At 39.9% G+C, this 24,782-nt stretch overlaps 1 protein-coding gene and 1 non-coding gene across 2 annotated transcripts in view; one reads left to right on the top strand and one right to left on the bottom strand.

Annotated features, from left to right (window-relative positions):
• The window catches only part of CERS6 (ceramide synthase 6), a 329,510-nt gene that overhangs the window by 146,274 nt on the left and 158,454 nt on the right, over positions 1 to 24,782 (bottom strand). The window lies entirely within an intron of this gene.
• LOC111523516 lies at positions 24,620 to 24,725 on the top strand. Its single transcript, XR_002725550.1, has one exon. It is a non-coding gene; the product is annotated as a U6 spliceosomal RNA (small nuclear RNA).

Genomic DNA, 24,782 nt, shown 5'->3' with positions numbered 1-24,782 from the left:
GCCCCTTTGCCACAAATGATTATGTACGTTTCTTGAGGGAGCAAGAGAATCCCCCACCCCATATGTTAGTGATGGCTACTTTCAAAAGCCAACTGGAAGAAGGAGATGCACTGTGAAACCTGGCAGTTTCAGTGACAGAAAGGCAGATTTAGGGACAAGATGACCTACGAAGGTATTGCATTCTGGAAGCTGGCGTTCTTACATAATCCATATATAAAGCAACAAAGAACAAGGCATTGGAGATAGCTGCTTTATATGAAACTTTCACTGAAAATGGGTCCGACTCTATAGACATCAACCTGCTACAAGGTCAGAGATCTAAAAGAGGACTTTTACTAACAAAACAGGATGAGAGAGAGTGGGGCTGAGGGCAATCCACACATCCCCTCTGTTAGCAGGTCTAGATGAATATCTCTAAATCTGGGAATGAAAATAACAGCTTGATGTCAGCATAGTTCTACTAAGTAGTAATAAATGTGGAAAGAAAAGGGCATGTTAAAGATTCAAAGGAAGAACAGTCTCCTAAAAATGACTTCCTAGAGGAATCATTAGTAATTTTTAGGAAAGTTTTAGGCATTGCCAATATAATACAAGATATGATCCCTTGAAACAAAACAGAAAGTTGTAAGTCAATAAAAGACTGCTGGGTAAGTTATAGGTGGAATAAAGAAGCATTGCACAGAGTCTGAAAAATGAAGTGCAGCATTATTATCCACTGGAGGGGAGGAACACAGATACATATGGTATAAAATTAACTCATTTACATAGAGGGTAAATACCCCCGTAAGGTCAGAGAAAAGAACCAAAGATGAAAAAAGATCCTAGATCTGGAAGACTAGAAAATAAATCTAATTATACTTGTTTCTGAGGAAATATAAGAACTGAAGAAGTAATACTCAAAGGCAAAAAGACTAAAAAAATGTGAACTGAAAAAAAAGACAGACAACTAAATTACATTCCAAACAATATCAATTCAAAGCAATTTCTGACAAAAATGTTGAATCTTAGGTTTAAAATTTAAAAAAAAAAAAGTACTTCAGTGTTCAAGCATAAAAACAAGTCGACACACATACATCAAATGAAAACAAATCACCATCAAAGGAACAAATACCCAGTTGGTCTTACAACTCTGCTGTATGATTAAGTGCCAAAAGAAAGGGGAGACTCAATCAAAGAAAGCTATTGCCAGGCAAACTGCCTCTCATTTGCAGAGGAATATATGAAAAGTATTCTCATGTATTCAGAGGCTCTGAAAATATATTATTCATTAACCTTTATGAAAAAATTACTTCAGCCTATTCTGACCCAGCAATATACAAATAAAAAATAAGATCTCAAAAAGTAGAATTCCAGCATGAAAAGACTATGGTTAGCAACATAAATCATTGCCCTAAACTTCGTCGCCAAATTAAATGCTGTTTTTAAGGGATAGTTTAATACAAATATTTAGCAATAATAATCAAGGGATGAATTCTTCGATTAATGAAAACAAGGAAATGAAGCATTGAATTCATTCTTACAGGAAAATTTCAAAAGACTTATTTTGATAATAGAAATAGACTAAGCCTATTTCTTTAAAAACTTAAAGATTACTCTCGGTTAAACAAGGTAAATGAAACACATAAATTTACCTCTGTGTCTTTATGAATGCACTAAACGGGCAAAAGAGGGATTATGTTTAGTAAAGCATAAACTCCCAGGGACACAAAACTGGAGTGAGGACAACCACCCTGTTCCAGGGCCTGGAAAGCTGCAGGGCAGGAATGTTAGCTTAGCTAGTGGAACCAGAAGTTGAATCCTAAACTATCTGTGGAGGATGCTCGGAAGGACCACCAATTCCCAGAAAGACTCCAAATAAGGAAACAACTTGGTAAGACCAGTATTGGAAAAAGAAGCCTAGGGATTAGCCTGTCCAAAGCCAGACACTTGGTAAGTGGAAAAACTGGGACACAAACCTAGCAGTGACTCTAAAGCCCTGTCTCAAATTCTACAGAATTCAAGCACACTGCTTTGCCTAGAGACGTCAATGTGTTCCACTACATTTGCTTGGATATGGAAGCCTTTTATATCTTTCAAACCTGAAAATTAGAATAGGAAGCTAGTAAAAACTACCACCCACTGAATCTGGTTTATTGTCCTTACACAACAAGGTTGAACAGGGCTCTTTGTTAAAATCAAGACTACTAAAATGTGCATTTGAAGCAGGAAACCAGAGCATTGAGGTCCCAGGTCTTGTTGCCAGGTGTCACCCAAAAGGCAAGGGATTGTAAACTACAGGGGCAGGAGAAGCAGGGGAATCATCCGGAGCAGCCACCACCCCCCACCACCCTTCGCAACTCAGCACATGTTCTAGGAAGACCAGGGCTGCCATACGAGGGCCATTTGATTTACAACTGTAACATAGTACTTCCTCTATCCCCTGAGTTCTTCTAAGCACTTTACAAATAGGAAGGCATTTAATGAAACTGTTCCACACAACAAGGTAGGCACTATTATCAACATCTTTATTTTTTTTTTCCCCTGATGAGGAAATGAGCACAGAGTGGGTTTAATTACTTGCTGAAGGCCACACAGCTAGTAAGAGAGAAAGTCGGGATTGGAAATTAGGCTGTTTGGTTCCAGCATCCAAACTCTTAACCATTAAGCTATGCTACTTCTTACTGATTTTATACCTAAAAATTGAAGACAATGTATTCAGCTAAAATGATGTTTCTAACCTGGTGGATATTAGTGGGTGCTGCATAATTGAGAATAGTCTCTATGAGGAACGGCAACTGACTGCTTGCAAATCTACGGATAGAAGAGGACTGAAAAGATGCTTCTTTTCAGTACCAGGGTAGCTAAAATAATATTAAGCTTATTGACAATTATTACCCAGAGAGTTTTCCTCTGTCCTACTCACTCATCTCTCTCTACCTGCTGAGCCACTGTGGCTCCTTCAGGATTTATGTCAAATTCTAGTTGTTCCATAAAGCCACCTTTTCTGGATGCTGCAACATGGAAAACACTGTAATTCTGACTTGTTCTTTATCTCCTTTCCTTCTCTTTGATTATAGCCACAAGCCTTTGAATTGCTTGTGAGTTCCAAGTAGAGTAAGACTGAGTTCTACTTATCTTTGCATTTCTGACCACAAACAGTGGCTTGCAAAGAACAGTTCCTAAATTGACAACTGAATTTTTATTGAGGGTATGAGTGCTCCTTTCATTTACTGACTTTTAAGTATATTTAAACCACAATAGGTCAAATAATTTATCAACTACTTCCAGGAACGGTGCAAGTATGAATAAAAAAGGGGAGAGAGATGACATATATTGCCAATCCAATTTTTAAAGTGATCAATCTGATAAAAATTTGGAATAAAATGATAGTCAACTCTGGAATGGTCTAGCTAACGAAAAATACTGTTATTGTATGCATAACTAAGATACATTGCCAGAGCACCAAAAAATCAGTATATGGTTCTTTTGATTCTGAAATTGATTTTATTAATTGAGACATTTCTCATTTCAGCTTTTCCATCATCTAAATAAAAAGATTAACTCATTTATTATCAAATCCATGAAGAGAAGTGAAGTATGGCTCATACCTATGACATTAAAATTTTTCTTTCATAAAATTTAACATAATATAAATCATTGTGCTGTATCTTACAAATTACTACAAATGAAGTGAACTTATACAGTTGGATAAATGAGCAGAATATATTTAGGAACAAATATAGACTTCAATCTAGTGTTACTTTAAAATACATAAATCGGCCAGGCGTGGTGGCTCAAGCCTGTAATCCCAGCACTTTGGGAGGCCGAGAAGGGCGGATCACAAGGTCAGGAGTTCGAGACCATCCTGGTTAACACGGTGAAACCCCGTCTCTACTAAAAAATACAAAAAGCTAGCCGGGCGAGGTGGCTGGAGCCTATAGTCCCAGCTACTCGGGAGGCTGAGGCAGGAGAATGGCGTAAACCCGGGAGGCGGAGCTTGCAGTGAGCTGAGATCCGGCCACTGCACTCCAGCCCGGGCGACAGAGCGAGACTCCGTCTCAAAAAAATTAAAAAAATTAAAAAAAATAAAATAAAATACATAAATCACTTTACCTCTAAGAACAAAGTAGATTAAGTATCTATTTTTCCATTCGAAACTCACAGCTGATGACTTTCATGAGATATGATATTGCACTCATTTTTATCAGTTTTCCTGTCAAGTACAATGGAATTATAAAAACCTTCCAGTGAGGTTTCTGTATTATATGTGACACATTCACTTCCACAAAGTTTTGACATGAAGTAATTGTGGATTCAAGTTTGATAGAAATAGTCATCTTTGTGAAGTCCTTTTACTTATAGAAGGTTCTCTTGGGGGGGTGCACCTATTTTTACAAAACAGTAAAAGCTCGCATTTCATGGGTACTTACTTTATACCTGATACCATCACAAGAGTCTTACATATATTAACTCACCTACATTTTGTAAGAACCCTATGGGATAGATACACTGTGTCACTATCATTCCCATCGTACTATAAGATGGCAAGTTTAAATTACTTGCCAAAGTACATGGTGAATTTGGGATTCAAATCCAAGCAACTTGACTCCAGAGATCATGATTTTTACTACTAAATATTGAAAATTTTAGCACATACACGAAAATCTTATTTTTACTATAAATACCATTACTCTGCTGCTACCATCTCTGTTTCAGCTCCTTTTCTATTCTAAGGTAGGAGGGCAAATAAGACTTTGTCTACTCTTCATTTCTCTATTATAAAGCGCACACTCAATGTGAAATGACTTAGCTAAAATCCTATTCAGAGTTGGTGTCATGAACGTATACTAGCAGAAAAACAGTTCAGTGAATGCAACAATTCAGTCTTACAGGCGTTTCACAGGAACATCAGTACATTTCTGTCCACATAAATCAGAGGTATCTAATCCTGCATTCTTAAATTTTCTTGAAGCAGACATTGTTTTTAACAGCTAGGCAGGGTCCCTAAGAGCCCATCTATGACCTTATTCTATGATAGAGGACCCATGGAATTGTAAACTTTTCTACATTTAACAATTTAACTTTGTGAAAGAAAACAGGTGTCCCCATTTTTCACACCAGGTCTCCATCGACATTTTGGGGTCCTGTGACCTTAAAGTCAAAACTAGAAATGGATAACTATGCCACAAGTGTCAGAAAAAAACTCAGATACCTGATATACTGCCTATTTTCTGAGAAGGTAGTATAGTGCTCTTTAGTGTATTAACATCACATTTTACACGTTAAACTGACATCTAAAGTTCTTATAAGTCACCAGCTTCAGCCTTTGTTTGTTTGGGTAGATTGGTGAATTTTTGATTTGTGGAACAAAATAAGGTCCTTCAATTATTTTGCATTTAATAAGTCTAACAAAGCCATCAGACATATTCAAGCACGCTAATGATTCAGATACAAAATTATTTCTTGTCCCACGGGCTTTTAGCCAAAGTGTCTCTCTCCAAAGATTGTAACATGGCATTATTTTCCTGCTTTACTGAGGTAAAACTGAAAGAGAAAATTGTATGACGTGAAGGTGTACATGATAATTCACACACAGATACTTTGCGAAATGATTCCCACAATCTAGTTAGTTTTACACCCGGGTCACCTTACCATGCTATATAATAGATCCCTGGAATGCATTCATCTTACAACTAAAAGTTTGTTACCTTTCAACCAACATCTCCCTCTTTCCCCCAACCCTATCCCTGGTAATCACTATTCTACTGTTTCCATGAGTTCAACTGACTCCATATTCTGAAGTTAAGGAATTGGCTTGAACTCTTGGTTAACTGATTAGTTTCATCTGTAAACATCGTTAAAAAGTTGTCACATGATTTTTAGGTCAGTAGTCTCCTTTTCAAGCTGTTAATGAGACACTGACTTTGTTACTTGAGTTCAATGGAGATGTTCATCAACTAGGGAGGAAGCAAATTGACTGTAGTTTGAAAAACATCCCATATGTCTTAAACAATAAAATAAAGGTGAGATGAAAGATTCCGTTTGGAAACTCTGACATAAAATCTAAATTTTTAGAGTAGCTTTCAAGCTTTCATTAGTTTAAAGAAACTAATGTCCAAAGAAATATGATAGCTAGGGGAAAAGATGTTACTCATCCGATGGACAGGTTATGCAGACTTGAGTTCTTGCTTTAAGACAAACATTTCCTGAAACTATTTTCACCTCTATCAATAATTAACTCTGTAACTCCAAATAGTTTTCTTCATTTGCTTAAGGCTCAGCTCTTTCTGTTTGAAAAGGAACAGATTTATCACTGCAAAGTCCTTGAGGTTGGAGGTAAGTCACACCCATTCACCTATTCACTTTTCATTCTCCAGTCAAAGGTGAACTTAATTTGGGCAGAAGAGTCTTCAGTAAATCATTGATTCAAGAAATATATTAGGCACTTATGGAAAGTCTGATGATTTGCAAAGGAATGCTATATGTCTCTCATATATATGCATATATAAACACACACATATATGTACTAAAAACAAAAGAAAATATAAACATCAAATTCAGGATAGACATTACTTTTGAAGAGTAAAGAACAGAGAAAGTATACAGCAAGCTGGTCCAAACCACAGCCTGCAGGCCACATGCAGCCCAGGACGGCTTTGAATGTGGCCCAACATAAATTTGTAAACATTCTTAAAACAGTATTAGATTTTTTTGTGATTTGTTAGCTCAATGACCATCCTTAGTGTTAGTGTATTTTATGTGTGGCTCAAGACAATTATTCTTCTTTCAGTGTGGCCCAGGGAAGCCAAAAGATTGGACATTCCTGGGGCATAAGGGGAGCTTTAGCTGACTCTGTAATATTTCCATCCTTCAAAACAGCCTCAAATATAACTGGGTGGGTTTTTATTATATTAGTCTCTGTGCTTGTTACATTTTCTCTGTATTATAAAATATTTCATTATTAAAAGATTCTGTACACAATAATTATGCTCACTCAAAAAGTATTAAATGACTATGTCTTTTCCTTCTCACACTTAGAAACGTCATAGGACTTGTTCTTTATGTCATCATTCCAACCATCCTTTTCCAAGCATCGTAATTACTTTTCCTGTTTTCCTGTCATTGTATTCACGTTTTCAGGGCTAAAATTGCAATTGGAAGTGTATCAGCTATTGTATGCATATATAGTTCTAAATCCACTATGTTCTATTTCACAGATTTAACTTTGATTTCGTTTTTTAGTGCTTTGGTCATAGGCTCCATTAACAGCTAGCCCATATTGTTCTTTACTGGGACCCATTCTTTTCTCTCCAAGTTAAGTACCCTTGTCAAGCAGCCATCAAGGTACAATTCAGCACCACTGGTATCTGTCTTTTCCCATTAGTCTTCCCAACATCAGTCCTAGTCCCTACCATCTATTCAAAATACATCTAGTCCCTACAATCTACTCAAAATACATCTGCAAAAAATTCAATGTCATTCTATTAGGTGAAATTCTACCTATAAAATACCTCTCATTACTTCTAGAATTCCCCTGAATATACACTAACCTTTTAATTGTCAGCTTAAAGTCTATTTACACTCATTTGAATGACCATAATTTGTAGGAATCAGAAAAAGCAAGAATTTTCCAACTAACCATTGTCTAGTATAAGGATAAAAAAGGGAATAAAATATTGATCTCTTGTGGCCAAAATTAAATTCAGTCAATATGACTTTCGAGCATGCACTGTCAAAGGTCACAATTCTTTAGTGTGTGGTTCAAACAAAAGTAGCCAAGTGTTTATTATTATTTAGAGTCAAACTAATGTCATGTGTCCCTTGAACATCAAGCCTCTATGTAATTTTTTTCTTGTCTGAAAGCATATTGAAGACAAAAAGTCACTTCTTCAGCACTGATACTGTGATTGCTAAGGAAAAGAGAAAACTAAAGCCAAAGTTGTTAAGTTTTCAAAACGCATGTACATTTGATTTTAAGAAGTGAATTTCCCCAGCTGGGCAGATGGCTTGAGCCCCGGAGTTCAACACTAGCCTGGGCAACATACTGAGACACCATTTCTGCAAAAAATACAAAAATTAGCTGGGCTTGGTGACAGGAGCCTGTATTCCCAGCTACTTGGGAGGCTGCGGTGGGTGGATCACTTGAGCCCAGCTGGTCAAGGCTGCAGTGAGCTGCGATCACAGTGTGTCCGGAACTGGTGGGTTCTTGGTCTCACTGACTTCAAGAATGAAGCCATGGACCCTCACGGTGAGTGTTACAGTTCTTAAAAGATGGTGTGTCTGGAGTTTGTTCCTTCAGACGCTCAGATGTGTCTGGAGCTTCTTCCTTCTGGTGGGTTTGTGGTCTCGCTGTCAGGAGTGAAGCTGCAGACCTTCGTAGTGAGTGTTACAGCTCTTAAAGATATTGCATCTGGAGTTGTTCGTTCTTCCTGGTGGGTTCGTGCTCTCTCGCTGGCTTCAGGAGTGAAGTTGCACACCTTCACCGTGAGTGTTACAACAACAGCAGCGTGTACCCAGAGTGAGCAACAACAAGATTTACTGCAAAGAGTAAAAGAGCAAAGCTTCCACAATGTGGAAGGCGACCCAAGCAGGTTGTCACTGCTGGCTCAGGCAGCCTGCTTTTATTCCCTTATCTGGCCCCACCCATATCCTACCGATTGGTCCATTTTACAGAGAGCTGATTGGTCCGTTTTGACAGAGTGCTGATTGGTGAGTTTACAATCCTTGAGCTGGACACAGAGTCACATAGTGCTAGTTAGCTAGTTACAGAGTTAGCTAGATACAGAGTACCAACTGGTGTGTTTACAAACCTTGAGCTAGACACAGAGTGCTGATTGGTGCATATACGATCCTCCCGCTAGATATAAAAGTTCTCCAAGTCCCCAACCAGTTCAGGAGCCCAGCTGGCTTCACCCAGTGGATCCTGCACCAGGGCTGCAGGCCCAGCTGCCCGCCAGTCCCCAGCTGCCCTCCAGTCCCCAACCGCCCGCCAGTCCCCAGCCACCTGCCAGTCCCCAGCCACGCCTGCACTCCTCAGCCCTTGGGCTGTGGATGGGACCGGGCACCACGGAGCAGGGGGCGGCGCCCCTCGGGGAGGCTCAGGCTGCAGGAGAGCCCACGGCAGGAGGAGGAGCTCAGACATGGCAGGCTGCAGGTCCCGAGCCCTGCCCCGCAGGGACGCAGGGACGCAGCTAGGGCCTGGCGAGAATTTGAGTGCAGCCCCTGCGGGCCAGCACTGCTAAGGGACCCGGTACAACCTCTGCAGCTGTTGGCCCAGGTGCTAAGCCCCTCACAGCCCTGGGCCGGCGGTGCCACCGGCTGCTCAGTGTACGGGGCCCTCCAAGCCCGCGCCCGCCGGAACTCACACTGGCCCGCGAGTGCAGGGCGCAGCCCGGGTTCCCGCCAGCACCTCTCCCCCTACACCTGGCAAGCAGAGGGAGGAGGCGCTGGCCTCAGCCAGCCCAGAGAGGAGCTCCCACGGTGCCGTGGCGGGCTGAAGGGCTTCTCAAGCGCCGCCAGAGTGGACGCCCAGGCCGGAGGCTGAGGAGGCGCTGAGAATGAGGGCTGCTAGCACACTGTCACCTCTCAACACCACTGCAATCCAGCCTGGGCAAGAGAGCAAGGCCCTGTCTTTAAAAAAAAAAAAAAAAAAAAAAAAAAATGATTTTCCCCTTCTCTATTACCGTGTTTGGTGTCAGTTTTCTGCTGCAGGCTCTACTACACGTCTCATAACAAAACACGAGACTGAGTAATAGGACTTTCACAGGGATAAGGTGGAATCCATCACTTATTACTAAATCCATACCTATTAACAATAGAGTAAAATGTATTTAGTTTCTTTATCTGAAAATGGGGACTAAAATACCTAATTATTAAGGTTGTTAGGGATGAGAAGGAAAAAATTAAATTAAGACGAACAGGAATGGATCCTAGTTGGCTGAGGAAGCTCATTCTTTTTTTTTTTTTTTTTTTTTTTTAATTTTTGTTTCCATAGGTTTTTGGGGGCATAGGTGTTATCTGGTTACATGTGCAAGTTCTTTAGTGGTAATCTGTGAGACTTTGCTGCACCCATCACCCAAGCAGTAGACACCGAACCCAATTTGTAGTATTTTATCCCTCACCCCCTTCCAATCCTTTCTCTGAATCCCCAAAATCTATTGTGCCATTCTTATGCCTCTGTATCCTCATAGCTTCCACTTATGAGTGAGAACATACGATGTTTGATTTTCCATTCCTGAGTTACTTCACTTAGAATAATAGTCTTCAATCTCATCCAGGTTGCTGTGAATGTCATTACTTCATTTCTTTTTATGGCTGAGTAGTATTCTATCATATATGTAAATATATATGTGTATATGTGTATGTGTATATGTGTGTGTGTCTATATATATATATTATATATGGAATGTGGAACGAGTCCAAATGCCCATCAATCAACAAGTAGATAAAGAAACTGTGTCCACTCGTTGATTGATGGGCATTTGGGCTAGTTACACATTTTCACAATTGTGAATTGTGCAGCTATGAACATATGTGTGCAAGTATCTTTTACATATAATGACTTCTTTTCCTCTGGGTAGATACCCAGTAGTGGGATTGCTGGATCAAATGGTTCTACTTTTAGTTCTTTACCATAGTGGTTGTAATAGTTTACATTTCCACTAGCAGTGTAGAGGTGTTTCCTGTTCACTGCATCCATCTCAACAACTATTACTTTTTGATTTTATTATGGCCATTCTTGCAGAAGTAAGGTGGTATCGCATTGTGATTTTGATCTGTGTTTCCCTGATCATTAGTGATGTTGAGCTTTTTTTCCTGTTGGCCATTTGTATATCTTCTTTTGAGAATTGTCTATTAATGATTGTTTGATTTTTTTTTCTTGCTGATTTGAGTTCTTTTTAGATTCTGGATATTAGTCCTTTGTCACATGTATAGATTGCAAAGATTTTCTCCCACTCTGTGGGTGCTCTATTTACTCTGCTGACTGTTCCTTTTGCCATGCAAAAGCTCTTTAGTTTAATTAAGTCCCAGTTATTTCTCCTTGTTTTTTCTGCATTTGCTTTTAGGTTCTTGGTCATGAAATCCTTGCTTAAGCCAATGTCTAGAAGGGTTTTTCCAATGTTATCTTCTGAATTTGTATAGTTTCAGGTCTTAAATTTAAGTCCTTTGTCCATTTTGAATTGAGTTTTGTAGATGAGAGATGAGGATCCAGCTTCATTCTCCCACATGTGGCTTCCCAATTATCCCAGCACTATTTGTTGAACAGGATGTCCTTTCCCCACTTTACGTTGTTGTTTCCTTTGTTGAAGATAAGTTGGCTGTAAGTATAAACCAGGCTTTATTTCTGGTTCTTTGTTCTGTTCCACTGGTCTATGTGTCTATTTTTATACCAGTATCATGCTGTTTTGGTGACTATAGCCTTATAGTATAGTTTGAAGCCTCCAGATTCGTTCTTTTACACAGTCTTGCTTTGGCTATGTGGGCTCTTTTTTGGTTCCATATAAATTTTAGGATTACTTATCTAGTTCTGTGAAGAATGATTATAGTATTTTAATGGAAATTGCACTAAATTTGTAGATTGCTGTTGGCAGTATGGTCATTTTCACAATATTGATTCTACCCATCCATGAGCATGAAATGTGTTTCCATTTGTTTGTGTCATCTATGATTTATTTCAGCAATGTTTTGCAGTTCTCCTTGTAGAGGTCTTTCACATTCTTGGTTAGGTGTGTTCCTAAGTATTTTATTCTTTTTGCAGCTATTGTAAAAGGGGTTGAGTCCTTCATTTGATTCTCCACTTGGTCGCCGTTGGTGTATAGGAGAGTTACTGATTTGTGTACATTAATTTTGTATCCAGAAGCTTTGCTGAATTTTTTTTTATCAGTTCTAGGAGCTTTTTGGAGGAGTCTTTAGGGTTTTCCAGGTATATAATCATATCAGCAGCAAACAGCAACAGTTTGACTTCCTTGTTATTGATTTGGATGCCTTTTATTTCTTTCTCTTGTCTGATGGCTCTGGCTAGGATTCCAGTACTATGTTTGAAGATAAGTGGTGAAGTCAGCATCCTTGTCTTGTTCCAGTTTTCAGAGGGAATGCTTTCAACTTTTCCCCATTCAGTATTATTTTGGCTGTGGGTTTATCATAGATGGCTTTTCTTACATTGAGGTATGCCTGTTGAACGCCAATTTTGCTAAGGGTTTTAAACATAAAGGCATGTTGAATTTTGTCAAATGCTTTTCTGGGTCTATTGAGATGATCATGTGATTTTTGTTTTTATTCTGTTTATGTGTTGTATCACATTTATTGACTGATGTATGTTTGGCCACCCCTGCATCCCTGGTATGAAACTCACTTGATTATGCCCGATTATCTTTTTGATATGTTGTTGGATTCGGTTAGCTAGTATTTTGTTAAGGATGTTTGCATCTATGTTCATCAGGGATATTGGTCTGAAAGTTCCTTTTGGAGTTGATTTCCACTTTTATTCTGCTGTGGTCTGAGGTAATGCTTGATATAATTTCATTTTCCTCAAAATTATTGAGACTTTTGTGGCCTATCATATGGTCTGTCTTGGAGAAGGTTCCATGTGCTGATTAATCAAATGCATATTCTATGGGTAGAATGTTGTATAAATATCTATTAAGTCAACTTGTTCCAGGGTATAGTAAAAATACATTGTTTCTTTGCTGACTTTCTGTCTTGATGACCTAATGCTGTCAGTGAAGTACTGAAGTCCCCACTATTACTGTGTTGCCATCTATCTCGTTTCTTAGGTCTAATAGTAACTTTTCTAAATTTGGGAGCTCCAGTATGAGGTGCATAAATATTTATAATTGTGACATTTTCCTGTTGGACAAGGCCTTTTATCATTATATAACGTTCCTCTTTGTCTTTTTTAACTGCTGTTGCTTTAAAGCTTGTTTTGTCTAATGTAAGAATAGCTACTCCTGCTCGCTTTTGGTGTCCATTTGTATGGAAAGTCTTTTTCCACTCCTTTACCTTAAGTTTATGTGAGTCCTTACGCATTAGGTAAGTCTCTTGAAGGCAGCAATAGTTGGTTGGTGAATTCTTATCCATTCTGCCATTCTGTATCTTTTAAGTGGAGCACTTAAGCCATTTACATTCAATGTTAGTATTGAGATGTGAGATACTATTCCATTCATCATGCTATTTATTGGCTGTATACATTGTTTTTTTATTTTTTTTCCTAAATTGTATTTTTGTTTTATAGATCCTGTGAGATTTATGCCTTAGAGGTTCTGTTTTGATGTGTTTCCAGAATTTGTTTCAAAGTTCAGAGCTCCTTTTAGCAGTTCCTGAAGTGCTGGCTTGGTAATGGCAAATTCTCTCAGGATTTGTTTGACTGAAAAAGACTGTATCTTTCCTTCATTTGTGAAGCTTAGTTTCGCTGGATACAAAACTTTTGGCTGATAATTGTTTTATTTGAGGAGGCTGAAGACAGGGCTCCAGTACCTTCTAGCTTGCAGGGTTTCTGCGGAGAAATCTGCTGTAAATCTGATAGGTTTTCCTTTATAAGGTACCTGGTGCTTTTGCCTCACAGCTCTTAAGATTCTTTCCTTCGGCTGAACTTTAGATTACCTGATGACAATGTGCCTACATGATGATCTTTTTGCGATGAATTTCCCAGATGTTCTTTGTGCTTCTTGTATTTGGATGTCTAGGGCTCTGGCAAGGCCGAGGAAGTTTTCCTCGATTATTCCCCCCAATATGTTTTCCAAACTTTTAGATTTCTCTTCTTCCTCAGGAACACCAATTATTCTTTGGTTTGGTCATTTAATGTAATTCCAGACTTCTGGGAGGCTTTGCTCATTTCTTCTTATTCTTTTTTCTTTGTCTCTGTCAGATTGGGTTAATTCAAAAACCTTGTCTTCAAGCTCTGAAGCTCTTTCTTCTGTTTGTTCAATTCTATTGCGGAGACTTTTCAGAGCATTTTGCATTTCTCTTAGTGCATCCAGTATTTCCTAAAGTTTTGACTGTATTTTACTTATGCTGTTTATTCACTAAAGATTTCTTCCCTCAGTTCTTCTATTTTTTTTTTTTTTTTTTAATTTCTGTTAAATTGGACTTCACCCTTCTTGAGTGCCTCCTTGATTAGCTTAATAACTGACCTTCTGGATTCTTTTTCAGGTCAATCAGGGATTTCTTCTTGGTTTGGATCCATCGCTGGTGAGCTGGTGTGATTTTGGGGGGATGTTAAAGAAACTTGTTTTGTCATATTACCAGAATTGATTTTCTGGTTCCTTCTCATTTGAGTGGGCTATGTCAGAGGGAAGGTCTGGGGTTCAAGGCTGCTGTTCAGATTCTTTTGTCCCATGAGCTGTTCCCTTGATGTAGTACTCTCCCTCTTTTCCTAGGTATGTGGCTTACGGAGAGCCGAGTTGTAGTGATTGTCCTCTCTCTTGTGGATCTAGCCAACCAGCAGGTCTACCAGGCTCTGGGCTGGTGCTGGGAGTTGTCTACACTGGGTCCTATGATTTGAACCGTCTGCAGATCTCTCAGCTATGGGTACCAGTTCCAGAGGAGGTGGCAGGGGGGTGAAATGGACTCTGTGAGGTTCCTTAGTTTTGGTTGTTTAATGAACTATTTTTGTGCTGACTGGCGTCCTACCAGGAGGTGGCGCTTTGAAGACAGCATCAGCTGTGGTAGTATAGGGAGGATCAGGCAGTGGCGGGGGGACCTAGAACTACCAAGAGTATATGCCTCTTGTCTTCAGCTACTAGAGTGAGCCAGGAAGGACCATCAGGTGGGGGCAAGGCTAGGCATGTCTGAGCTCAGACTCTTCTTAGGCAGGAGTTGCGGCAGCTGCTGTGGGGGATGCGGGTGTGGTTCCCAGGTCAATGGAGTTATGTTCTCAGGAAGATTATGGCTGTCTCTGCTGTGTCATGCAGGTTGGTCAGGGAACTGGGGAAAGCCAGCAATTACAGGCATCACTCAGCTTCCACACAACCCAAAAGGCCACTGTCACTCCCACCATGCACCCCAGCAACAGCACTAAGTTTGTTTCCAGGCAGTGGGCAAGCAGGGCTGAGAACTTGCCCCAGGCTACCAGGCTCCCAACTGTGAAAGCAAGCTGGGCTCTTTTCATTGCCCTGACATACCAGTCACACAATGCAGGCATTTAGAAATTATGCCTCATCTCCTGGAGTTTTAAGTTGTTTGTAAAGAAAATACCTGTATGTGTAGACACAGATGTTTATGTATATGTACACGTTCACACATATGCATATTATGAAAATATGTGTATGTACACATATGTTTGTATGCACATATGTATGAAAGTTAAATTCATGTATGTCAAGGATCTCCCATCCAACTGAAAACAAATGTAAGTGCACAGACTTCTGACCAATAATTTGTATTTTCTATTCGAGAAGATGCTCTTGCTCCTTCCTCACTCAGAGAAGGGACCATAATCAGCCTAACAATCTGTCATCGCTTAGATTTTTCCTATAAATGCCAGTGAATTGGCACTCCCGCATAAGAAAATAAGCCATTTCACAAAACCCAACCCCGTTACAACGTACACAATGAAGTTCTTAGCTGACTGGCTGATGCCATATGAGCTGCATGCTGATTGGAAGAGTTATGAGTTACTCACACATCAGCTATATTCATACTGCAGCACTTTATGTTCTAAATAACAAGGGCTCTTTTTTCACTAGGAACATGGGAAGACAGTGAGACTGAGCTGCCCACTTGAACCGAACATCATGATTTCTGGTCCTAGCAGCTATTACAATTGACTGTAAAGCTATACTTAGAAAATGAGCAGCATGAAACAATGGATGAACATGAGATCATGAGGCTGCCAAGCAGGAAACACTGTAGTAACAGTGTTTACACCTATGATACTCATAGGGTAATCCTGGGCAAGTTCAAGTGTCTCTTCTGGAGAAACAATCAGACTGTTAAATTCTCTTGAACTCTTATATTTTGAGTCCAAGTCCTATATTAGTTAAGTCTTGTATCCTGATCTTGCAATATTTGGCACAACTGGCCATTCCACCTTGTCTGAATCAGTACTGCTGTGTTCATTCCCTTTTTGTCCCAACCCTCTGCTTCTCTTGCCTTGTGCACAGACTACCCTTGGTCTGTCAATGCCGGTGACACATGGGGTTCTATCCTCAGCCTTGTTTTCACACCATGTGCTCCTGCTAGGTGAACTCACCCACTCCCTGTATGCTGGGCAATCACTGTCCCTAACCATCTCTATATCCCTGGACACCCAATGTCATTTGGACACCCAAACATCGGCACCTGAGGTTCAAAATCCAAAAACAAACAAACAAACAAAACATATTATCTTTCTCCCAGGAATCCACTGTTTCTTCCTTCCATCTCTGTCAAGGACACTATTCTCCACCCAATGTCCCAGGTCCTTGAGTCCTCCTTCGCCTTCAACCCCCTTTATCCCAGGGATCAACCCTCAAAGTTCTGCCTTGGAAATATCCCTTTCATTTACTTCCTTTGCTCCATTCCCTCAGTCTCTTCCCTATCCCAACACACCTAGTCTTCATCTTTCTTCAAGAGGTAGGCTGGCATTAGCTGAGTACCACAGCCAGACCTGTAAGCCAGGCTGTCAACTGATTAATCATGACAAAGAGAACAGTCACAAAGTCCAGAATATTTGCTTTGACATGAATGAGAGTTACTCCCCCTGCAGAAATATCTACATAGGAGGTTGCTTGCAAAACACAGAAAAAGAACAAGAGGAGTTTGAGATCTTAAGAAGTGTTGCTCAGACAGATGGCCTAAGGTACTGTCACCAAAGAGCAAGTCTTACATATCCAGCAGCCAACACTCCTAATCCCCCAGTGCTTTAATATTCTCAGCCAACCTGAATCTCAAAATCTCTGCAATAGGCAATCCATATGATGTCTCTGTGCCTCCACCCTTTTCTTAGTTGGGTAAAGCTAATCAACTGTTGCTCTGGCCTAGCCTGGGATAACCTCTTTAGGGAGTCTAGACAAATTTCATTCTTGTTTCACCATATGTGAATTAAACAAAACAATACAAAAAAGCCTTAACCCTGAGTTTTCTTCTTCGTCCAACTCAACCTTTCATGATCCTCCTGCAGTTTTCTCTGGTCTCCACCTCCCAAGAAGTGTTTATCCCCATAAGATAATGTTCTAACATTAAATAACATAAGTTATTAGTCATCCTTTAAGTGACCAACAATCATTTGGATATTTTCAGCTCTGAGTGAAAGATCTGTCTTAAATCTCCTATGCAGGACTAGCTCTCAGGAAGCTATGTTCACTCAGCCTGGGCATGAAGACTTCCTCCACAATTTTCACACAGTCTGTTTGATCCTGGGCACTCTCTATGCCTCTTTCTCATCTGCAAAATGAAAATAAAACCACCTACTTCAAAGGGTTAGAATGAGGATTAAATGAGGCAATACTTGTATAGAGAATAACATTCAACACATGGCAAGGGCTCCGTAACTCTTAACTATTATTACTATTTTTATATAGCTGGTATATGGCGTGCACCCAATAAATGACTTCAAGTTTCATGAGTATGGGCCAGTGCCAACGGCTAGACAAACTATCAACTACAATATGACTTTAGGACAGACATCCTCTACTAGATTTGAAGAAGACACAAGTGTAGAATGAAGGAGGGCTTTATTCTTACAAAGTGGTTAAGCAGTAGGACATGTAAATGAGAGACTCTGTGTTGCTTTTTTGTTAAATTTATATGTCAGGATTTGGCTGACTTCTTACTTTTCCCTTGTTTGCATTTTTAAGGTTATTTAATATTTAATGTTATAAAACCACTTGAGATTGCTACTACCTTAAATCTGTACTTTGTACAAGCAGCTCTGAAAATGTTAAGTGTAAAATTTAGTAGGGTTGGAAAGTGAAAAGTACAGCAGTGAATTTCCATGGCAATGTGGTGTTATAAATAAGACATGATACATGGACAAATCGACCAATGAAGATGTACAGATGAACAAAATAAGTATGTTTATTCATGGGTTTTAAAATCCTTTTGTATTCTGGTATTTTATAGCCACAAAATTAAATAATCTAACCTTCAAGGTCATCATGTAAGACCTTTAAACTAAGTCTCTAAACAAAAAGGTGCAAACTTAAATCTCTACAGGGACTAGGCAGGTTAAGGCAAGCGAGGAGCTGGTTAAACTTAGCTCTCAGAGTACTGAGATGAATGGCTATTGGCACACAGTTTCTATGCTGGCAATGCTGGGGAATGTGGCTATTTCAATACCCCACTGAAATAAGGGCCGGTCAAATGTCAAGAAAGAATGCAAATTCAAGTGTTGTCAGATTTTCCCCATTTTTTCATAGAAAGCTGAAAATCTGATATTTTATAAGATGTCAGACTTTGTAAATGCTGGTGACTAATTCTATTAAAAATAAAAATCAGGCCAGGCGCAGTGACTCATGTCTGTAATCCTAGCACTTTGAGAGGCTGAGGCAAGCATATCATCTGAGGTCAGGAGATCGAGACCAGCCTGGCCAACATGGTGAAACCTTGGCTCTACTAAAAATACAAAAAATTAGCCAGGCATGGTGGTATGCGCCTATAGTCCCAGTTACTCTGGAGGCTGAAGCATGAGAATTGCTTGAACCTGGGAGGCGGAGGTTGCAGTGAGCCACTGCACTCCAGCCTAGGTGACAGAGCATAACTCTGTCTCAAAAAACAAATAAATAAATAATAAAAATCATACAGGCCAAATCGTGCAGGCCAGATTCAACTTGGGGCTACCAGTTCCCAACCTGTGCTTTAAACTCGGTAATAGTATAACTATATAGTATGCAGCAGAGATGGGTGGGATGATCTACTCTTCTTACACTCTAAACTATATTCCATATAGAATGAAAGTCTGCTTTCCTGAAGCATAGAATTTTCATAGGGAAAATTCCCTCTTGCATTAGATTATCAAATACTAATCGAATGAACTTTTGCTCAGTTCTTGGAAAATGTCTACCAAGTAAAAATGAAATCGAATCAAATAAACTCTATTTGTTATTATGCTAACAACCAGATATGGCCATTCATTAAGATATACCGAGGATTTACTAAATACCAAGACATACAACTAGGTGCTGGGAATATAAATATGAATTAAGTCAAAGTCCTTCCCTCAGGGGGCTGACATGCAAATCTCCAAAGCTGCTTCCCGAGGGACGGGCAACAGCTGTAAATCCAAGGAAGCCTTACCTATTCTAAAAAATCAGTCACATCTTTTGTCTTCACTCCCAGCTTGTGACAATATTTGGAGAGTTACCTCTATTCTCAGGGTCATCCTGCCCTAGTGTCACTGGGGAAAAATGCCTGGAGAACTCAGTCTTTCCACATCAAACCTGTTAAGCCCGGTTAAAATAGAGATGGTGTCCCTTCTCATCCCTTCTCTGGGTAAAAGGCAAGGAAAGAGTGGTTGAGTAGAGAGGCAGAAGACAAGGCAGAATACAAACCTCAAAGTGTGAGCTAAGTAGTTTTCCCAATGTCCAAATCCTCTCAAGACTTTAGGGTCACATAGAGCAGAGAAAAATGGAGAAGGCTTCAGTGGCTCTCAACAGGGGGCTGTCATTAAAGCTAAGAAGGTCCCTACTCCATGGTAGTGGAGGAAGAGCTCATAGGAGCTGAGGGTGGCCAGGTCGTTTCTGGTATTGTTCTGAGCCTAAAAAGGACTTGGAGCAAAAAGATTCTGAACATTATGAAACATTTATCAAGAATGAACTATATTCTTATATTTATCTTTCCTCTTCTAGTAAAAAGCACAATAAAGGCAAATCAGGCCAGGCGCAGTGGCTCAAGCCTGTAATCCCAGCACTTTGGGAGGCCGAGACGGGCGGATCACGAGGTCAGAAGATCGAGACCATTCTGGCTAACACGGTGAAACCCCGTCTCTACTAAAAAAAAAAAATACAAAAAAACTAGCCGGGCGAGGTGGCGGGTGCCTGTAGTCCCAGCTACTCAGGAGGCTGAGGCAGGAGAATGGCGTGAACCCGGGAGGCAGAGCTTGCAGTGAGCCCAGATCGCGCCACTGCACTCCAGCCTGGGCGACAGAGCGAGACTCCGTCTCAAAAAAAAAAAAAAAAGGCAAATCAATGTTCATACTTCGAGAAACAACAAAAAGGAAATGTAATCCACCCCACTGTCAAAGATTTCATCATAAGATTTTTTTAAAGTTTGAAAATGTACAAAAGAAGGGAGGCCAGGGTGGTGACTACTCATAGTCCCAGCTACTTGGGAGGCTGAGGTGGGAGGACCCCTTGAGTCCAAGGGTTTAAGACTGTACTGGGTAGGTGGGAAGGCAATCAGTAAGAAATTTCCAGCTAGAGTTACTACAGTAAATAGGTCATTCCAAGCATCTCACGAATGATAACAATTTAAATTACAAAATGAACATTTCAAATTACAAAAATAAAATTATTTACACTTTTCCTAGAATATACTAGGTAATTCAAGGCAGAGATAGACTATCATACAGAAAATTGATTCTCAGGTGGTTCTTATAATCACTCGTACATATTTGGAATATACTGGTTAAGGTAACAAACACACATTCTTTGTTCCATTGCATGCTTTAGAGTAACATTATTCCTAGTTCTATAAAACCTCTTTCATGTAGAACCTCAGGGTAACCAGGAAAGCACTGACAAGGAAAGAGGTAGGTAGAGAGCAAATTGCCTTCAATGAAGGGACAGCATGCAGATATTCTCAGAACCAAGCCTAGAGATTAGGACTGCTTTCTAACGGGGTCAATAATTAACACCTGCAGTGTTCCTGAACATGGTTTCTGACTCCAGGACTTTGTCCATTTATAGCCAGATTGAGGTTCCTAAAAGAACAACTCTGAAGACACTTAGAAATTGAGCCTCAAGGCTTTCAATAATTATATCCTACCTTTAGACTCTGGGTCTTGGTCTCTATTAGCCCAATGTGTGTGTCTCCTGAAACATCAGCTCTGGGCCTGCAGCTGTCTTGACCAACCTTCATCATCTGTCAAAAACAAGTCTCCCAGAGAAGGCCCCCACCCATCATTTCTTCTGCAAGACTTCCCTCTTCCTTCAACTTCTGTGGTGCTCTCCCTCAGAAAGGGGTCACAGGATTCTTTTGCATTGCCAATCATGCCTCCTTAACATCAAAACCAAACAATCAACAACAAAAATACATCTATTGACTACCTACTATCTTCCAGCCACTGTTAAGTGCAATCAAATATGTAATTCTGTTTTATCCATCACAGCAACACGTCAACATGGCTTGTCTGAAGTCAACAGCTAGTAAATACGGGAGTGGGGACCCAAACTCAAGATGACACCAGGGATGTCTGATGTGAAAGCCTGTGCTTTTTGTACAGCAGCACTCTACCTATTGTTTAACCACAAAAATAATAGTTAAAATCTACCAAATAATTACCAGCAGATATGCTTCTAAACACCCGATATGTTCTAATTCATTAATCCTCACAAAAACTTTGCAAGGTTAATACTGTTATTACTCTCATTTTAGAGCTATGGAAGGAGACACAGAAAGATCAAGCACTTTGCCTGAACTCCATGTCTTGTAAGTGGCAGAGTATGTGTCCTTAAGCAGTATACAGTATCTTCTGATAGTGCTGCCTAGCTGTTTTCAGATTTTTATACTAGCTCTTCTGTTCAACTTCTCCCCCTATATTCCTTATCATCCTTTTTGCATTATAAAAGAAAGTCATTTAAAGGGATGAGTGGTATATATGGAGAGTAGGGGAAACAGAAATGAAAAAGGAGCACTCCCACTTCTTGGCCTTGGTGGTCCAGACAGGATGAAACCCTCAGGCTAGACTTGAGATAGAACCAACCATCCAAGATAACCTCTCCCTACTGATGTCCTTGAAGTCACCTTTGACAGATGCACCCTAAATGGAAAATGAATTAAACAGATATAGGCCGTAGGTAAACCTGGCACTGCTTATTCAAACTACCTAAAGAGGTGACCAACCCTGGCACTGACTCTTTGGAGGAGTTCCACAAACTCCTACAAATCTCAGCTTTGGAATAAAATAATCAACATGAGAAAAAAATACTGGAAATCTCTTCTATGTTATGAATTCTTAACTCATGTTTCAAAATGCATTGCCCTTCAAAAGATACCATAAATAAAAGACAAGCCATAGACTAGGAGAAAATGTTTGCAAGTCATTAAGCCCACAAAGGATTTGTATAAAGAACTCTTAAAACTCAATAGTAAAAAAAAAAAACCACAACTTTAAAATGTGCAAAGGATCTAAACAGATATCTACCAATACATAAATGGCCAATAATCACATGAAAATGCCACATCATTATTCACAAGGGAAATAAAAGTTAAAGTGAGAGATCACTTCACATGCCACTAGAATGGCTATAATTGAAGAGATAATAGCAATGTTTTTGAGGATGTAGCGAAACTGGAACCTGAACACACTGCTGGTGGGAAGATGAAATGGTGCATCTTAGAAAGTTTCATAATTTCGGCCTCCCAAATCAGGAGATCGAGACCATCCTGACTAACGCGGTGAAACCCCGTCTCTACTAAAAAAACACAAAAAACTAGCCGGGCGAGGTGGCGGGCGCCTGTAGTCCCAGCTACTGGCGAGGCTGAGGCAGGAGAATGGCGTAAACCCGGGAGGCGGAGCTTGCAGTGAGCTGAGATCCGGCCACTGCACTCCAGCCTGGGCGACAGAGCAAGACTCCGTCTCAAAAAAAAAAAAAAAAAAAAAAAGTTTCATAATTTCTTAGATATTCATGTTCACATTTCATATCTCTAAATGTGAATTTATCATATGACTCAGTAAGCAATTTCTCTTTTAGGTAGCTACCCAAGAGAAATGAAGACATGTCCAGGCAAAGGCTTCTATCTGAATGTTCACAGCAACATTATTCATAGTAGCCAAAAGCAAAGACAATTAAATACCCACTCAATGGTGAATGGATAAACAAAGTGAGGTATATCCATTCAAATGAAGTACTGATATATTCTCTAAGCTGTATGAAACTCAAAAGCATTACGCCAAGTGGAAGAAGTTAGCCACAAATACCACATACTGGGTGATTCCATTTATATGAAATGTTCTGAAAAGGCCAATCTATTGCCACAGAAAATAGATTAGTGGTGGTTGCCTGGGGCTGGGAGTACAAAGGAGTGAAAGCAAATAGGCTATCCACAGTTGCTCTGTTTGCTCCACAGGGAAGTCAGCTCACAACTGAGGTTCTCTCTCTGATGCATTCAGAAGGATGAAACATACATTAAGGAAGAGGTAACTGGTACCCAAGGTATTTCATGACAGAAGCAAACACTGAGGTAATGTTCCATTCCATGTGAGCCCAGAGCCAACTCCTTCATATGGGGAGGGGGGCATTCTGTAATTCTCTTCTCTTTGTATACTTCCAAAATATATTATAATGACTACTGATGGATTTAAAATTTTGCAGCAAACCTTTTATACTTTCTTCATTAACCCCTGAAAAGACTGCAAAAACATAAGACATTTCTATTAAGATATACTAGTTTTGGCCTGGTGCAGTGGCTCACATCTGTAATCCCAGCACTTTGGAAGGCCGAGGCAGGCAGATCATGATATCAGGAGATTGAGACCATCCTGGCCAACATGGTGAAACCCCATCTCAAAAAAATACAAAACTTAGCTGGGCATAATGGCATGTGCCTGTAATCCCAGCTACTTGGGAGGCTGAGGCAGGAGAACTGCTTGAACCAGGGAGTCGGAGGTTGCAGTGAACCAAGATTGTGCCACTGCACTCCAGCCTGGCAACACAGCAACTCCATCTCAAAAAAAAAAAAAAAAGATATACTAGCTTTCATTACTGGAAAGAGTAATTTAAAAGAGTTTTTTAAGAAGTAATAAATTATCTCTTATAATCAAAATAAGGAAAGATGTTACAACATCATTCCCTAGACCAAGAGTTAGTACATTTTTTCTGGAAGGCCAGTTAGTAAATGTTTTAGGATTTGTGCACTAAGAAGAAAAACTAAGGATATTGTGTAAGTATTTATATAACCATTTAAAAATGTAAAAACCCTTTGTATTAGTCCATTCTTGCATTGCTATAAAGAAATGACTGAGGCTGGGTAATTTATAAAGAGAAGAGGTTTAATTGGCTCATGGTTCTACAGGCTGTACAGGAACCACAGCAGCATCTGCTTCTAGAGAGGCCTCAGGAAACTTACAATCATGCCAGAAGGCAAAGGGGATGCAGGCACGTCTTACATGGCCAGAGGAGGAGCAAGAGAGAGACAGGGAAGGTGCCACACACTTTTAAACAACCAGATCTCATGAGAACTCACTATCGTGATGACAGCACCAAGGGGGATGATGTTAAACTAAGAGAAACAAACCTCATGATTTCCAATCACCTTCCACCATGTCCCACCTCCAGCATGGGGATTACATATCAGTATGAGATCCAAACCATATCAATCTGCCCCTGGCCCCCTCCCAAATCTCATGTTTTCCTCACATTTCAAAATAAAATCATACCTTCCCAACAGTCCCTCAAAGTCTTAATTCATTCCATCATTAACTCAAGACCACAGTACAAAGTCTCATCTGAGACAAGCTTAGTTCCTTCTCCCTGTGAGCCTCTAAAATAAAAAACAACTTAGTGTGCTCACTTTAGCAGCACATACATTAAAACAGGAGGATCCAAAGAACATTAGCATGGCCCCGGCACAAGGATGAGACAAAAATTCTTGAACCATTCCATATTTAAAACCAACAACAACAACAATAAGTTAGTTACTTCTAAGATACAATGGGGGTATAGGCA

Source organism: Piliocolobus tephrosceles, chromosome 11, assembly GCF_002776525.5.
Source record: "Piliocolobus tephrosceles isolate RC106 chromosome 11, ASM277652v3, whole genome shotgun sequence".
NCBI lineage: Eukaryota > Metazoa > Chordata > Mammalia > Primates > Cercopithecidae > Piliocolobus > Piliocolobus tephrosceles.
This window is presented reverse-complemented; position numbering and strand designations above follow the sequence as displayed.